We start from the raw sequence: 16,483 nt of genomic DNA, 5'->3' as shown, positions 1-16,483 counted from the left end.
CGGAGGGGGCCGGGACGGCGCGGCTCACAGCGGCGGCTCTTCGGCGCCGGGCCTTGGTTGCGGCGTCTTGGGAGGCGGAGGCAGCGGCGGCGGCAGCGGCCCGGCCCGTGCGGTCACCATCGTCCGTAGCGGCAGGCGCTCACCGGCCGAGCCCCTTAGCAGCCGGCGGCGGCAGCGGCAGCCATGGCCTCCTGCGCTCGCTCCTCCCGCCCCCGGCACTCTGCGGTGGCTGGCCCGGCTCCCGCGCTCTGCGCCTGCGCGCGGCACCGCCAGGGCTGCGCGCCCCGCCCCCCGCGCGCCCACGCTCACTCACAATCGCGCGCTGGGTGGTTCCCGTGCCGGCTGCGGTACCCGGGCGGGAGACACAAGCTTCTCCCGACCTACACAGCCGGCTGGGGCAGCTATGGAGACGCGTACCACCGCGACACCGGTACGCGCACTGTGACACGCGCCATTCTGACACACGTGCTCTCGCACACTGCCCAAACACCAAGAGCCGCACGCGCTCACACCCACGCTCACCTGCCGGGACCACGTGGGAGAGAATGTGAAGGGCTGGTCCATTCCCGGTGCAATCTCAGTAACAATGATGCATGCAAGAATTTTTTTTTTTTTTTTAAGACTCCCTCTCTCATAAGACTAGACTATCGACGCCCTCGGGACCACGTCCGTGATAACTTAGCAGGGCCCACTACCGAATGGGCACTCAATAAACCTCTGTGAAATAAAAGAGCTTGAATGATGGAGCTGAATAAATGAGTTGCAATTGTTCACTGAGTATCTTTCGTTTGAACGTTCTGATTTCTGTGTTTGGTTCAAATAATTTCACTATAGTATGAAATCATGTTTGTGGGTTTGTCTTGTCTGTTGGTACAAGTCTAAAAACTGATTGGTGTACACATACTCTCCTCAACATAGAGGAAATCCATTTGTTCTGCTCAAACAATAATGAGCATTCCTACCATAAATGTCAATGCTATTAGGGCCTGAACCTTGCCCACAATGCTAGCCTGAAGCTTGTTGTGTTACCGAACACATCAAGGATGTCACTAGTTGCTGGGCTTTAGCAAGACTTCTAGATCTATTGCCTAGCCTAACCAGGATCTTCCACAATCCCTCCACTGTTGTTGCTATTTTTTGGATAGTCCTTGGAGAGCAGGTTTCCACTAGAAACTAGTGTGACCTGTCCTCTGCACTATAAATGGCACCTCCCCTCAATTCTGAACATCCTATGTCTTGCCAAAGTTGTATAAGCAAGCTCTACATAAATAGAAAATGTGATCCTATAGGAATCAGTCAACCAGATTCAGAGTAACTTGCCTTCTACCAGCTGGACAGCTCTTAGAAATCAAGTTTAAAATATTTCTGAGAACTGTGTTCATCACTCTTTATAACCACCTTTTTATCCAGGTGCCTTAGACCACTTTAGGATAATCATTAAGCCTGTCATATCACAAAGAGGCAGTTTTATGAGTCTTTATATAGCCTAGTAAGAAATTACAGAGGCCACATGACTAACAATTGAAATAGGAAACTTCCCAAGATAGCAAGGCCTTCACCTTCATTCCCTCTGTTTTAACAATTTTACTATTGCAGTTCAAGAAGACAGAAGGTCAGAAACAGATTACAAAGAAATCAAAATGTATATAACACTAAATCATCATTTGATTTATTTATCATTCTTAGTTAGATTGAAGAATCCTGAAAATATTACTTTAGTATTGTCATTGGATTTGTAATTTGTTTATGAAAGGAAAGTGACCACAACACTCAAGCAACCAAAAGATCTTTATTGCAGCAGTGCAACAAAGAGAAAAGAAAGAAGGAGAGAGAGAGAGAGAGAGAGAGAGAGAGAGGGGAAGCGCACGCAGGAGAGAGACAGAAAGCAAGAGAGGGAGCAAGAGAGAGAGAGAGCAAGAGAGAGGGGGGCCTGGCAGGAGGGAGTTTTTATAGCCCAAATCTAATGGGGCCTCTGGGTCTGCAAGCTGCCTTGTTGGCCCAAGCGGGGGTTAAGTGTTCAGCCTTGAGCAGGGTTGAATGTTCAGACTTGAGGCAATCAGGTGATAAAGGACCAGATAGAGGGGGGGTTGAGTGCGTGGGCTATCTTGCAGCCAACATCTGTTCAGCCTGCCCTGCAGACAACACAGTTCAGCCTGCTCTGCACCCAACATTCCTCCCTTTTTGTTTTTCTAAGTGACATGGGGGACGGCATAAAGTCCTCTGGCTACTTCCTGCTTAATGGTGTTAGTGGTGTTAGACCTAGAAGGGGAAGTGGAGGAATGTTCAGGGGACAGCTCTGAGAACACCAGGGCAGCCAGAAATAACACTCAGTGGCTACAGACAACTACTGTGGTAGGGGTAAAGTCCATAAAAGTTCCTTGAAGCCACAAGTCCTCGATGGCATCAAACCAGTCCTGGATGGAGGAGATTCTTGGTATCAGCCACTGGTCCTGTAGCAGGGACTCTAGGAAGTATTGGAGGTGGCTTGGTTGAATCCAGTAATGTTAAGGGTGACAGCCTGATTGCAGCCAGTGGAAGGGCAATCGCCTTGACCCATAAACTGAGAGTGGGTGGTGTCATCCTGGTGTCATGTTGCTTGGATGTAGAAGCAGCATCTGTGGTTTGAGATAAAAACTTGAGAGAGAATAATGATTAGTAAAAGAAGAAGAGGGTTGGCAAGAAATTTTGAGTTTGGTGGGCATGGTTGAAGTCCAAGGCTGGACATTTGGAACAAGTGCCTTTTTAAGGTGGGAGACATTGTGGTACCAGGGAGAGTTTAGGTTTGATGCTTCCTTGTGGGGATACTGTAGAGCAGACAGAATAAGCAGAGTGGACATGCTGGAGAGTAGTTCTCATTCCTAGGAAGTGAAAGAGGGGTTGTGAAAATTGGAAAAAGGGGTTAGAGAGGGTTTTAGATGGGCACAGTGTCTCTGGAGCCAGAGGAGTTGGTCATGAGTCGTAGGTGTCCATCTTGGGCATCAGGGCTGGTAGTCTTAAAGAAGTAGTTGATTGACCAGCTTGTTGGTGAATTTGTGTATCTGATCTTGCATGAACTTCTGTAGGCAATTTAATAGACATGGTTCTATTAGGAGAAACATAGAGAGGACTAATAGGGGTCCTGTGAGGGGGAGGAGCCAAGGCCATACTTAATTGAGCATTCCCCATGGAGCCTGTTGGCTTAGTTGCTGACTCCTCTTTTCTAGCTGTTCTTGTCCTTTATTACTCCCAGGAATGACTGTGTTTTGGCTTAACTGTTTTTGGTAGGTGTTTAAGATCAAGTTGGTCAAAATTGATTTTGTTTCTATCTATTGTTAAGAGTCAGCCGAGTTCCCATAGGGGTCGCTCGTGGGGGAACCTGAGAGCAGCTTCATAGTTCTGCTAGTGCCATTTGCGCTAGGATGGGTCCAGGTCTTGCTTGACCATGTGGCTTCCCTTGGAAGCATCAGGGATGTCTCCTGTCTCCAGTGACCCTCCTATTCACAGCAAATGCACTGATTGGCTTTTCATTCTCCAGTGGTCTCATTAATCTCCCTGATCAGGAGGTTATATGGCCCAGAGTTGCAAAGCTCTTTAGAGAAGTTCCCTGTTCCCTGGATTCAGACTGACTCAGAGGGCCAGAGCCAAATATTGGTTTTCTTGGCCATTTTAATTTAACTTTAAGTCTTGATCATAAACATCCAGCAAAGTCAGTTTCACCCTAAATTAAGAGTATTGGGCTTTAGCTGAAGTCTGGCCTACTTTGGAGTCATTCTGACATGTAGTAAGATGGGAAGCACAGCCTTATCCCAGGTAAGGCTAAGATTTATAAATCTTAGGTAAAGTGTTCTAGTATTGAAGCTGATCTTTTTTTTAAAAAATATTATTTTATAAAATTTACATATATTGTTGCTTGATGTCACATGAATACTAGGTAATACAGTATATTACATTTAAATTGTACCCAGTGTATAGAACTTTATATTAATCTTATTGATAACAGGTCCAGTTATAAAACATTAAATGATATAAATAAATCTCCGATATGTTATTTTTATAAGCCTAAAATAACCATGCAACCTTTTGGAGAACACCAACTTGATATAGTTTTTTTTTTTTTTAAAGCTTCTATCTTAATGACATATACCTGGAAAATATGAACACATTTAATATACAAAGAAGAGTAATAGTACCACAATTATTATTGATGTTTTTATATTAATCAAGTTTAGCTTTTAAAGAAATAACATATTACAATATTGCAAAATAACAGTTGTTGTTTAACCATAGTTGTATATACAGACCTTCTTTAGCACTTACTTAAACCCTTTTATTTACATAATAGACTCTCTTATCCAGAAACACATTTTCCTTCTATTAAATCCATATCTAGAACCTTCTAATTTCTCTTTCCTATTTGTTAACTCTTTCTTTTTTTACATTTTTAAATAATCCTTGTAAATTTCTGAATTTAGGCAAATTATTCCATTTTAATAAGAGATATTTTGTTATTTGCAGCACACAATTAATCACATCTGTTGACCATTTCATGAAAACATGAACAATGTTTAAGTATATAGAATTATACTGTTGTAGGGACAGACAAGGCAAGGCACCTAAGATAGCACTGAAGATAGGGAAATAGTTTTATTTGGTTGCAACCGGATTCAGAGGGCACTGCTTCTGTTGTAATCAATTAATCCCCTGAACCCCAAGTTTAGGTTGTTTCAGAATTTTGTACCCAACATGTAAGGGAAGGGGCTCAGAAGTTCGCAGTCTGCAGAAGTTCACAAAAAGCAGTTTTGTTTTGTTTTGTTTCCTCTGTTCTGGGCAAGTTAACCCTTCAAGGACACTTGGGAGGGGGAGAGCTTTTTCTTCCCTTTCTCTCCTCTTCCCCCCACCCTCCCCATCCCCTCCAGCTGTTATCATGGAGCCCAGTTGGTAACCTCCTTATCTTAGACATGTAGCCTTCTCTGTGAAGCCCCAGCTCAAGGCCAGAGGCCTTGTTTTACATATTTTGTGAAAAACTAGTAAGGGGGTGTCCAGCTTTTCGAGTGCTGATTTTTCCAGCCAGTGACCAAATAAAACAGGGCAACGGGAAAATAGGAAGTTTATCTACATTGAACTTTTTGTAGAGATTCTTTTGCTGAAAGTCCTAAAATCAGCCATGGTGAAGATTTCTGGAGAAGGTCAGTTAAGCCTTTTCTGTGGGCCTGGGTAAGGAGGGGAAGATGGGAAGGCGGGGCTGAGAGCAGCTCGGTGGATCTGAGAATGAGGAAGGAGTGATGTAAAAGAATAGGATTTTCCCTAGCAAGGAAAACTTGAGCAGTAGAACAGGTAGAGCAGAGGGGAGGATGGGAGTGAATATCCCAAAAAACCTGTAAGGGACAATTCTTAGTAACCTGTTTTCAGTGATGACAAAGCAACTTTAAAGGCCACTTTCACCAGATCTCTGATAGGGGTCCAAGGGCTCTCCTCAGCTTGTTTGAGCTTTGGGTTAGTTGGTAAGAGGACCTGGTGGCACCTTGTGTGGGCGCTGACAGAAGAAGAGAGGAGTGAGTAGGTGAAGGGATTCCTTCAGTACCTGCTACCTCAGGAAAGAGGCAATGGTTTGAGGAAAGGCGGTTGTTTAGTTTTTGATCTAGTGAGTGGAGAGGAGAAGTCAGGTTGTTCAGGTGGGGGAGACAGTGGAGGGGCTGGGGCAGAAGGTTGAGGATGAGGACTATTTGAGCCGGGCCATAGGGTGGAAATTCATCAGTAGGGTCAAAAGTAGTGGATGAGTCCGGAGGAGGAGAAGATTGGGGGTCAGTGGTTGTGGGTGTTGGTTTGCAAGCTAGAAGAATTTGCAGAGGTCTGCAAAAGGTGCAGAGAGCACAAGCAAGAAGAAAGCTTTGATATAACAGCTTTTTACCCATTTTTTCGAATGCTCACAGTAATTGTAGAGATCCCTTAGAATGGAGGGATCCAGGGACCCAAAAGGAGGGCCATCTGCTTTGGTTGTCTAAGGGATAAGTAGGCCAGGCCTGGGTGCTATATTTGATCAATTTTGGGGGTTTGATGTCTGGTGTCAAGGAGAGGGTTTTGAGGTTATCCAAGAGGCATTGTAGGGGAGAGTCGACCGGTAGAGAGGACACATTACCCAAGTCGCAAAGTAGTATAAGGAGGAGGGAAGGGGACGCAAACAGTTTAGAGGAGAAGGAAGAGGATGCAACCGTAGTATAAGAGAGAAGGAGGAAACTGATTTATTGGCAAAAGGGGCGTCCCCGCTAGAGCCAAAAATCAGGAGTGCTTTAGTGGCAGGTTCGAGCTGCAGAGATTGGTCGTCACCGAATCCTGACAGTCGAAGCTCTCGTCCTGGACGGAGCCGGGGCCTTGGGAGACCTTGGCCAAGGCTTTTCGGGACCCCCTCCTGGAGAGGCCGGATACTCCCAGGGCCGGAAAGAGGGGAAAGAGAGAGACAGGGGAAGAGAGAGGAAGGGGAGGGTAAGCGTCTGAGGACTAGGACTTTAGGAGAGCCACCAAGATGGTGAAGGTCTGGGTTGGGTGTGATGTTCAGTTCTCTGTTATGTGTCCCCGGAGGTTACACAGTCCTTCGAGGGAGACCTACAAAGCCTATGCTGGTAACTAACAGCTGGGAAGGGAAGGGAATAATTTTGAACCCAGGAGTCTATTCTGCCCTAGGAAGGAGTCCCTGAGGGCCACCGTAGCCTGAAAGGCTGTGGTGGGGTGTTTTCCTCCCCACAGGTGGGCAAAGAGGTTTGCCAGACAATCAATGGTCAAATCCTCCTGACACCACCTTTGGGTTTAGGACTCCAGGAAGGGAAAACTCACCAATCTGGCTGGTGGTGGATGGAGTTCTGGCAGTCGAGAAAATGGGTTCAGGCCATCCGGTGAGTGGCACTTCCGAAGGAAGAGGGACCCAAAAGTGGGTTTTAACCCTCTCCCGGGTTTCTGCACCAATGAAAGGAAAGTGACCACAACACTCGGAGCAACCAAAAGATCTTTATTGCAGCAGTGCAACAAAGAGAAAGGAAAGAGGGGGGGGGAAGCGCACGCAGGAGAGAGAGAAAGCAAGAGAGATAGCAAGAGAGAGGGAGCAAGAGAGAGAGAGAGCAAGAGAGAGGGGGGCCTGGCAGGAGGGAGTTTTTTATAGCCCAAATCTAATGGGGCCTCTGGGTCTGCAAGCTGCCTTGTTGGCCCAAGGGGGGGTTAAGTGTTCAGCCTTGAGCAGGGTTGAATGTTCAGACTTGAGGCAAACAGGTGATAAAGGACCAGATAGAGGGGGGTTTGAGTGCATGGGCTATCTTGCAGCCAACATCTGTTCAGCCTGCTCTGCACCCAACAGTTTAAATGGAGGCAAGGCCTGTCTCAGTTCTCACTGCTTTTTTAAAGCCCTACAACACTCTCTGTAGGTCCTTGTAAAAGCAGGAAACAGTCACCTATCATTTTACCTTTGAATTTTACAGCAGCTATCTATAAATGCTGAAGTTCAAAACAATGTGTAAAGAAAATTACTCTGGTAATTAAAGGGTTACTGCTATTATGTTGCTGCTAATCCAGTTTTGGGAAAGCACCACAGTGCAGAAGCAATTAACCAAATCAAACTGAAAAAGAAAAGACAAGGAAAGAAGAAGGGGGGCAGGGGTGTGGAGAGTGGGCCACTCAAACAGAAGAGAGCAAGGGAGAGGTAGAAATACTTCCTGGAGACACCCAAACCCACCCCAGTCAGGAAAACACAGGAGCTAAACTTACTGCAAATACTTAAAACAAACTTAAGGAATTGCCCAAATGCCACAGCTTGGTCATAAAAGGAACTAGCCCAGGTTTCTAGAAGGAAAGAAGTGTTAAGACTGGGAAATGGCAGTGATTTTAAAAGGTCTGATTTTAAAAACCAAGTTTATGCATTCAGGATTTTCAAGGTTATCTTCCTTTCTTCATAAATGCATGTGACATGTGACCTCATGGCACACAAGCTTAGTGTCTGACTCCATAAATGCGTCCAACATTAAGTCAAAAGTCAGGCCTGGTATGGTGGCACATGACTGTAATCCCAGCAATTGGGAAGCTGAGGCAGGATGGATCACAAGTTCAAGACCAGCCTCAGCAAATTAGGCTTTAAACAACTAAGGAAGACCCTATCTCAAAAAAAAAAAAAAAAAAACAACTGGGGATGTGGCTCAGTGGGAAAGTGCCCCTGAATTCAATCCCCAGTACCAAAAAAAGGAAAAAAAGAAAAAGAAAAAGGAAGACAACACAAAGTTTAACACAGTGTGAATTTGCCACAATTCCAGCCAGTCCAAAGGACTAGTTCCTGAAATACTTACAGAAACCAACTATTAATGATAATCAATACAAATAGTCTCTCTCTCTCTCTCTCTCTCTTTTTTTTTTTTTTTTTTTTGCAAATCTGCAGGTAATTGGTGGCCAGCTCTGTATGCACTGGCTTCTGGACCCAGAGACAAGATCTCCTACAACAGATTCACAGGATGAAACCAAAATCCAAAAAATGTGGATAGCCTACATTGAGACTATTGGGGTAAAAAGAATTTCCATGTATTGATTCATTCCCCGATTTCTTCATCCCTAATATTTTCTGAGCATTTTGAGGTTTTTCTCCAATTCAGATAACTGGACATTCAAAAAGATCCATTTTAGTAATCAACTGTCTAGAACAGTCTGAAAGGACCCATTCAACCTGGCTACCCTCATGGTCTGATTTTAAAAACCAAGTTTATGAAGAAAATTATAGTTCTGTTAGACAACACAGTGTGATAAAGGAAAATTTACTCTTTATTTTCATATATACAATATATATAATATATATATATATATATATATATATGTGTGTGTGTGTGTGTGTGTGTGTGTGTGTATGAAAACAGCTTAACTCACATAATATAGAATCCACCTATTCTAAAGTGTATACAATTCAGTGATTTTTAATATGTTCATAGTTGTACAACTATTACCATAATAAGTTTTTAGAACATTCCATCCTAACTTGCCCTCAGAGGGTAATGTATCCATTAACAGCACTATCTCTCCCTTCCCCTTAGGCTCTAAGCAATCACTAATCTTTCTGTCTTCATAAATTTGCCAGTTCTGGACTTTTCATATAAATAGAATCATATACTATATACTCACTTGTGTTCAGTTTATTTCACTTAGTGTAATATTTTTGAGATCCATCTATGTGTAGTCTTATGAATACTTAATACTTAATTTTTTTTTGCTTGCCAAAGAAAATTTTATTGTATGGATGTACCACATGGTATTTATCCATTCATCAGGTGATGAACATTTAGTTTTTTTTCTCTCTGGAGCTTTAACAAATAATGCTGCTATGAACATTAGTGCATAAATTTTTATGTATCTTAAGCCTATACTTAACAGAATTACTGGTGACTTTATTTTTAACTTTTTTTTCTTTCTTGGGTACTGGGGATTGAACCCAGTGGTTTAACCACAGAGCCACATCTCAGTCCTTTTTACTTTTTATTCTGAGAGAGGCTCTCACTAAGTTGCTTAGAGCCTTGCTAAATTCCTAAAGCTGATCTTGAACTTGCAATCCTCCTGTCTCAGCATCCTCAGCAGCTGGGATTACAGGCATGTGCCACTGTGCCCAGCTATGTTTAACTTTTAAAGGAACTGCCAGATTGTTTTCCAAATCAACTCCTCCATTTTACATTCCCACCAGCACGGTAAGAGAACAGATTCATTTACTCCTAGATTCAGATACCTCCTACCTGTCAGCTGTGGGACCGTGGGCCAAGTGTATATAACTTACAACCACCTCCATTTGTCATCTGTAAAACAAGAATGATAGTAGTATCTACTTCACTTGGTTTTTATGAAAAATAAATGCAATGAGATGTGCTAATATTCCTCATATAAAGTAAGCCCTCCATAAATGTATTAGTTCTCCTTCAGTCTTTTATATTTGGTTGACAACTTTTATTCTGTAATAATGCCAGAGATGAAACTGTAATACCCTATTAACAGTAAGAGATACATGTACATAGTTGGTGCTGCATAAATATTTTTCATGGATAATTAGAAAAGCAATAGAGCTTATATTATTTTTAAAAAAAATTTAGTTGTAGATGGACACAATACCTTTATTTTATTTATTTATTTTTATGTAGCGCTGAGGATTGAACCCAGAACCTCACATGTGCTGGGCAAGCATGCTACCGCTGAGCTACAACCACAGCCCCTCTTATATTATTTTAATACCCAATAATTTTATCTCTTTCCACCTAGTACAGAACTAATATCTGAGATCTTAGGAGGAGACAGTAAAGAAATAAATCAGCATTGTTTTTTTTTTCCTTTTTGGAGGACGAAGGCTGAATTTTTCAGATTTTCCTGAAAATAATTTTTATTTCCCCAACATTTACATACAGAAGAATCTCATAATGACCATCCATATACACATCATCTGGATAAAACTACTATTAAATTTTGCATATTTGCTCTCTGTGTGTGTGCATGTGTGTGTGTGTGTGTGTTGCTAAGCTATTTGAGAGTAGTCTGTAGGTATCAACACACTCCATCCCTAAGTATTCTAGCTTGCCTCTTCTAAAAGTAAGAGCTTTCTCCCAAATGATCAATTACCTAAGGAAATAAAGGGTAATTCCCTAAATCTTCTACTGTTCAGCCAATACTCAAGTTTTCTGAGTTGTCCTCTACATGTTGCTTACAATTTTTTCTCCCACTGAGAGTCTAATGAAGTTTTACTTGTTGCCGCAGTTCAGCTGGGCCACATCCCTATTCCCCAGCTTTGCTCTTAATCAATCTGAGAACTTGTGACTTGAATCTCTGATATCAGCAGGAAAAAAAAAAGTATGTTTGTTGTTGTTTTCAGATTTAATCTTAGCTGGTGTACCTCTGTCCTACCCAGACACTTTCTCACTTTCTTTGTCTTAGTTCCGATGAAGACCGAGATAAGAGTAGTTAAAAAAAAATTGTGTTGTTTTTCATGCTTGATGATATTGAACTAAACAGAGTGATGTTGACTGTCAAAGACACGTTGGCTTTCTCCCCACTGTTGTGATTTTCTTTCCCTTTTCTAATGCTACCTTGAATTATGATAGTCATGTGGTCCATTGCCCATTGCCCATGGATGGATCAATCAGATTATCTTATCTCCCTTAATGATTAGTCCAAAGAAGGACTGGTGACCCATGTCAGGACAATCAGAGTGGGACTAAACACCAGAGCTTTAGATTGAACTGTTGGGAGAACAAATTCTCTCTTTTCCGTTAGACCTGAAAGAGGAGGGCTATACAGATGCCCCTCATCTTACAATAGGGTTACATCCCGATAAATCCTTTTTGAGTAAAAAATATTGTAAATCAAAAGTGCATTGAATGCACTTTACCTACCAAACATCCTCGCTTAGCTACACAGAACACTGTGGAGTGTTCACCCTCATGATCTCATGGCTGGCTGGAGCTTTGGCTCAGTGCAGCTGCTCAGGACCATACCACCTAGCACTAGCTCAAATTCAAACTTCAAAGTACAGCTCCTATGTAACACATATTGCTTTCGTGCTATCATTTTTAAAAATTCATACATCAAAATCCTTGTAACACAGGGATTGTTTGTAATCTGGAGACATAAAAAGAAACCAGAACCTGGTCACAGCGTGTGAGTATTGATCTCATCTTTATCTGAAGCCAGGATGCTTGCCCACCCCCCTTTAATTAGCCAATACATTACTATTTTTTTTTTTTGCTTATTTCAGTTAGGCTGTACTTTGTTGTTTGCTGCTTAAAGAGTCCCAAGCAATTCGGTTCTCTTAATTTGCTCATCACTTACCCTCGAATGTCATATACTGTGAAGATAAAATAGTAACTAATAGTAATAATAATGCTAAGTTCATAAAACATTATTGAACAGCTTAAAATATTGTTATAAAACACAACCATTTAACCACTATCCAGAAAAGGAAGCTTGGGGATACCTTGGAAACCTCTCACCCACCATTCTCATTCACAACTGTTTCACTAACCCCTAAGGCAACTCTTTTCCCGACTTTAATGCAGTTACTTCCTTTCCTTTGACCATCTAAGTATGAATCCCTGAACACCGTCATTTAGTTTCACCTGTTCCTGGATGTTATAAAAACCGAATTAGGTGTCACGTGCTGTTTTGTGGTGAGCTTTTTCTGCTTAACATCATGAGATTCAATTATGTTCTTGTTCGTTGCAGTATAGATTTCCTTCATAGGAATACACCACTATTTATTCATTCTACTACTTATGAACACTAGGTTCATAAACAGTAAAATTTCAGTTTGGAGTTATTATAATTTACATTGCTTCTGACGTTTGGGGCTTGTCTTCCTGCTGTGTGCCTGTGTGTATAGAACTGCTTGTCTTCTGCTGGCTTCCAAGGTGTTTGTATGAATGTACACTCCCAATAGCGATCTTTGGCAGTTTTTGTTGCTCTGTAACCTGTAATTGGTATTGGTAATCCTTTTAGTGTTAGCCATTCTAGTGGGTTTTTAACTTGCATTTCCCTAATTGCTAAACAGGTTGAGTTTTTTTCATGTTTACCAGCCTTTTAAATATCCTCTTTTGTGAGTTGCTCAAGACTCTTACCCAATTTTCTCTTGGGTTATTTGTCTTTTGCTTCTTGAATGTTTTGTAACTCTTTGTGTGTATTCTGAATGCAAGTCTCTGGTCAGTTAAAGACACAGCAAACTCTTTACTGTAACTGCCCTTTTCATTCTCAAAATGGTATCTTTTGATGAATATAAATTCTTGGTGTAAATTTAATATTTTTTATGTGTAAGCCTTGTTTTATACCTCTCTTCCCCTTGTTCCTCAATGCCATTTCTGTCAAAAGCTGAGTGTGCCTCTCTATCTGGACCTGCTTTTGAGCTTTTTATTCCAACCCACAGGTTTGTGTTTAGCCTAGGTTGATACAAAACTTTCAATGACACTAGCTTAAAAAGGGGTCTATTTTATGTGGTGCTGGGTATGGAATCCAGAGCCTTGTGCATTTTAAGAAAACACTCTACCACTGAGCTACACCACCAGTCCCAGGAAGTCTTGATCTAGGTTAGAATACACTGTCCCACTTTGTTTTTTCTTCATTTTCAAGAGAATCTCGCTGTTCACATTTCTGAATCAATTTTGGAATCAGCTTGTCCAGTTTCCCAAGATCCTGTTGAGGATTCTTATTCATCTATCATTACATGAATTCCTGGATACTTGATGTTTCTTTATGCTATTGCTAATGCTGAATTATTTTTTTTTTTTTGGTGGTGGGGGGAGGTGTTCCAGGGATTGAACTCAGGGACACTCTTGACCACTGAGCCACACCCCCAGCCCTATTTTGTATTTTATTTAGAGACGGGGTCTCACTGAGTTGCTTAGCACCTCTCCGTTGCTGAGGCTGGTTTTGAATTCACAGTCCTCCTGCCTCAGCCTCCAGAGCCATGCCCAGCTGAAATTTTTATCTTATGTGAGGCTATCAGAATATATAACAGCAACTTTCAAGAGTCCCTGGACTCCAAGAACTCCTGTCTCTTGAAGTGCAAAGGCAGACACATAAATGATTTGATTTGATGGTGATAGATGTGCAAAGTGATGTGGGTGGGTTACAGTTGAGGTGAGTATAGTTACCATGAGGATACACGCGGTGTGAGGGAAAGGGGAATAGCCCATTCTCTGGGGTCCTCGGGATGCTGGAAAGGGAGAGCATCCTCACTGTTGAAAAATATATGAAAGTGAGCTAAGTGAGTAAGGAATTAAAAAAAGATGGTCAGTGAACCAAGTTCTGCTATAGGCAAAACGTACAGAAAGAAAGAGGGATGCACCCCCCATGCTGTAGATCAACAGAATTAAGAATGATTAGACAACATACAGAGGACCACCAGCTTCTTGCCATAGCCAATGAGTTATAAAAAGCCCCCCCCACCCACTGAGATACCAGTAGCAGTGGGTGCAGATTGTTCAGATTCTGTAAAATAACTATTATGTGTTATATATTCTACAATGTAGAAACAACTGGAGCAGTTTCATGGGACAATAAGAGAATCAGTGACATCATGGGCTCTCTTTCACCAACTTTGTTGCTTTCTGCTCTATATCCATATAGTCTTTCCAATCTACTGCTATTAAACAGAAAAAAAAAAGTGTACCAAGAAAGAATCAAGTTTAGCCAAGTTTAGATCTATAGGACAGGCAAAATGTAAGACTAACTTCCAGCATTAATACTGACCTCAGTTAAATAAAAGGGGTAAATAAGTATAAAGTAATAGACATTAAAGGTAAAACCCAGTACTCTTACTTTAAGACTGGTGAAACTGGCTTGCTGGATATTTAAGACCAAAACTTGGAGAGTAAAAAGTTAAGGAATAAAAGAGCCAAGAAAGAAAATGGCCAATATTTGGCTCTTGCCCTCTGAGTTAACTCAAACCCAGGGAACAAGGGAACTTCTCTAATAGGTTTGTGACTCTGGGCCATGTGACCTCCCGTTCAGAGAAGGTGAATGATAACTCAAGAGAACAGAAAGCCACCGGTGTACATGCTGCAAAGAGGAGGGTCATTGCAGAAGGAGACATCCCTGATGCTTCTAAGGGAAGCCACATGGTCAAGGAGACCCTGGTCCTTCCTGGCAGATGGCACCAAAGGAGCTAAGAGGCTGCTCACAAGTTCCCAAGTGTGACCCCCTGAGGGAACTATCTAACAATAGGTAGGAACAAGGTCAACTTGACCAAGGCAGGTCAAGTTGACGTTGAACACCTAGCAAGAACAGTTATGACCAAAGTACAGCCAGACCCAGGCATTTAAAAGACAATAGTTCTTTGAATTGAACTTAATACATATACTGTGTCAGCCCCATAACCCTGGTACCCCCCAAATTCTGAGGCATTTTTCCTTTGTGAGGCTCATATTTACCCCTGCCTACCAAAAATTGGACTGGCCTCTGTACCTTGGTCTTCCTTAATCCTCAATTTGACATTTTACCTAACAACCAAAGTTTCCCTGTCCTAATTACAGTGAACATAAGTGAGCCCTTCGGTTTCCTCCCTTACTCCTAGGGATATCTGCTGGGATGGGCACCGGAGCAGCAGGATAGGGAGCCTCAACTCATTACTATGTAAAGTCATCAGAACAGGTTATTGAAGACATCCAACAGGTTGCCAACTTTGTACTGATTTTTCAAAATCAACTGGACTCCCTGACATCTGTCGTCCTGCAAAACCGGTTCAGGAAGAATGCAGTATGAAAACCAATCAGAAGTGGTAAGAGACAGCTCCAGGACTATCTGGATCAGCAAAGACGAGAACCAGCTGATTTTGGTCGTCCTTAGTGGGGGAATCTAAAATGATGGACCTCCTGGTGATTCCCCCTTAATATTCATCTTTCTCATAATAAGCTTTCTTCTCTGTATTCTTGATTTTATACAGAAACAGTTTCAATGTAAGGTGACCTGTTTAGCTCAAACCGCCTCCCAGGAACGCGTCAAAGCCATTCTCCTGTGCTCACAATCTGATTCCCTGAAACCACAAAAAAGGGGACTTCGTCTAAGATGACCTGAGGCTTCTTCCATATACACCTCTCTTCAGCCTCTACCACTGGGGTCTCCGTCTTCTCTCCCAGAACTCTGAAAGCGGGGAGTCCCTGACACTACTCCTTCTCAGCAGGATGCAGCCGGATATTCATTATCTCTGTTCAGTCTGGAAAGGAGGATATGGAAAACTACAACCCCCAGGGAGAAAAGAAAACAATGGGTTCAAGGGAAAGAAGGAAGACAACTGTGCTCTGGACTTTCACAGTTTCCTGTTCTACAACTGTTTCCCTGACTGCCCAACCGACACAGTCTGCTGTGATTAAGTCTAACTAAACCCTACCAAACTTAGACCCCTATTGTAACCAGTTGCCATCTTTCTCCTAAAAATGGGCCCTTCTACTGCTTAATAAAGCATCACTGATCCACCAAGGTCTGTCCCTGTTCCTTTTACCTTTGCTTTCATTCAGTGGTTTGGACTTTGATAGGAAATGGAGAAGCACTGATAGGTATATGCAGAAACTTCACACACATTTACCATGCTCTGGGTCTTGTACTATGAGGTTGATATTTACTACCTTTAATCCACAGCAAGAATTGATATTTACTACCTTTAATCCACAGCAAGAAAATCTATAAAGTAGGCAGCATTATGATTTCCATTGTAAACATGAGGGAACTGAGGCACAGAGGGGTCAAGTAACTCACCAGGAGTCACAGAGGTAGTTAGGAGCACTGCACAATACCCTGCTTCCTGCCACAGTGACCATGTCAGAAGTGATGTGAATTCACAGAACCAAATGTCTGAGTCTAGAACTCACACCTCACTGGTCTTTCCCTGGTGATGCGTAAATACTATTTTTACCTGAAAGAACTGTAGAAGCAGAAAGGGCAGTAACACTTTGGGAATCTTCCCTGTTGGCGCTCTTTGATGCCTCTGTGTGGTTCTACAAAATAAGACTGCTCGTCTGGTTCACAA

At 42.4% G+C, this 16,483-nt stretch overlaps 3 long non-coding RNA genes across 3 annotated transcripts; 2 read left to right on the top strand and 1 right to left on the bottom strand.

The window, feature by feature from the left end:
• Positions 1–1,770: 1,770 nt before the first annotated feature.
• Positions 1,771–7,314, bottom strand: LOC117794799 (uncharacterized). The gene is made up of 2 exons (XR_004618670.2): positions 6,808–7,314; positions 1,771–2,634 (listed from the first exon to the last, which is right to left on the bottom strand). It is a non-coding gene; the product is annotated as an uncharacterized lncRNA (long non-coding RNA).
• On the top strand, positions 4,938–15,936 carry LOC114095460 (uncharacterized). The gene is made up of 4 exons (XR_011707547.1): positions 4,938–5,165; positions 8,390–8,512; positions 15,035–15,238; positions 15,404–15,936. It is a non-coding gene; the product is annotated as an uncharacterized lncRNA (long non-coding RNA).
• On the top strand, positions 5,428–7,280 carry LOC139705746 (uncharacterized). Its single transcript, XR_011707548.1, has 2 exons — positions 5,428–5,531; positions 6,785–7,280. It is a non-coding gene; the product is annotated as an uncharacterized lncRNA (long non-coding RNA).
• Positions 15,937–16,483: the final 547 nt, after the last annotated feature.

The sequence above is a fragment of the Marmota flaviventris genome, chromosome 5, assembly GCF_047511675.1.
Source record: "Marmota flaviventris isolate mMarFla1 chromosome 5, mMarFla1.hap1, whole genome shotgun sequence".
Classification (NCBI taxonomy): Eukaryota; Metazoa; Chordata; class Mammalia; order Rodentia; family Sciuridae; genus Marmota; species Marmota flaviventris.
Note: the sequence above shows the minus strand (reverse complement) of the source record. Positions and strands in the feature narration are given on the sequence as shown.